Consider the following 1,076-nt stretch of genomic DNA (forward strand, 5'->3'; position numbering starts at 1 on the left):
GAATTTTTCTACCTAAATGGAGAAATGAATTCGAGAACTAGATTTTACTGGTTTTTAGTGTAACCAGGTGTAGTTGAAAACCGGAGGAATCACTCACTGGAGGCAAGTTTCTGTCACTTAAAGTACAAAATTGTTTTCGTCTTTTTACAGCCGTCGGCAGCTTCCTTCTATAACGAAGTGACAACTACTTGCCTTTCTTTGTAGCTTTTTGGACCCCCTTTTCGGTGACAGACGATAAATTAATGATAATATGTAATTCATTTATCTCTAGTATCTGATAGGCATTCTCACCTGTTGCGACGACGTTTGAGATCCTCAAACTTGCAGATTGATATGTCAGGGAAACACTTCCGTCTGAAATTTTGTCCAACCTGCTTATTCACCTGAGGCAAGGGAAAGGCTATCCAATTGTGTACTGTCTTAGCCATGACGTCACAAAGTCCGGAATCCATGCACAAACATACAAAGATCATGGTCTCTGCGATGCTTAGAGAGCTCATTGTCTCTGCCAAAGGCTTTTGTACTATTAGAAGAGTTCGCTGTGGTTTATTCGGATGTCGGTGAGAAAGTTTGAAAACAACAATTCACTGATGTGGTTGATTCTATGTTTGGATGCAAGGTCATGTTTGCACGACGGTCGGTTGTTATTGTATACCATTACTAGGGAGCTATCGGGTTACTAACATAGTTGTATTCATTGTTGGGTCGTGTGGCGTAGCGGCAGCGTGCTCGACTCGGAACCAAGAGGTTCGAGTCCTGACATGTCACCGATCTTGTGCCCTTGGGAAAGGCACTTCACACGACTTTCGAATTCCTCACTTCGCTCAGCTGAAAATGAGTATTGTAATGTCCTGTATTCGTTCTCTGCGTTGGTGGCGGCATAAAATAAGTTTATATAACTTGAGTTTGCTGTCACCATGTCTAGTTTAACTGTTATGAAATGTTGGAATATTGAAAAAAAACATGGTTCATACTTAGAACCATATACATCTGATTTTAAGGGGCCCGAACATCAAAAATAAGTTTTGATTTTCATTATGACGTCATGTATTTGATTTTTGGGCTAAAACCGTCAA

General features: G+C 40.5%; 1 protein-coding gene across 1 annotated transcript in view; it reads right to left on the reverse strand.

Annotated features, from left to right (window-relative positions):
* LOC109480578 (putative wall-associated receptor kinase-like 11) overlaps window positions 1-342 on the reverse strand; it is a 10,851-nt gene extending 10,509 nt beyond the window's left edge. Inside the window, exon 1 of the mRNA XM_019782810.1 lies at window positions 292-342. The gene's annotated coding sequence lies outside the window, so the exon portion shown is untranslated. The remainder of the gene's footprint in view (window positions 1-291) is intronic.
* Between the last annotated feature and the right edge of the window lie 734 nt (window positions 343-1,076).

The sequence above is a fragment of the Branchiostoma belcheri genome, unplaced genomic scaffold, assembly GCF_001625305.1.
Source record: "Branchiostoma belcheri isolate BF01 breed outbred unplaced genomic scaffold, Haploidv18h27 scaffold51, whole genome shotgun sequence".
Classification (NCBI taxonomy): Eukaryota; Metazoa; Chordata; class Leptocardii; order Amphioxiformes; family Branchiostomatidae; genus Branchiostoma; species Branchiostoma belcheri.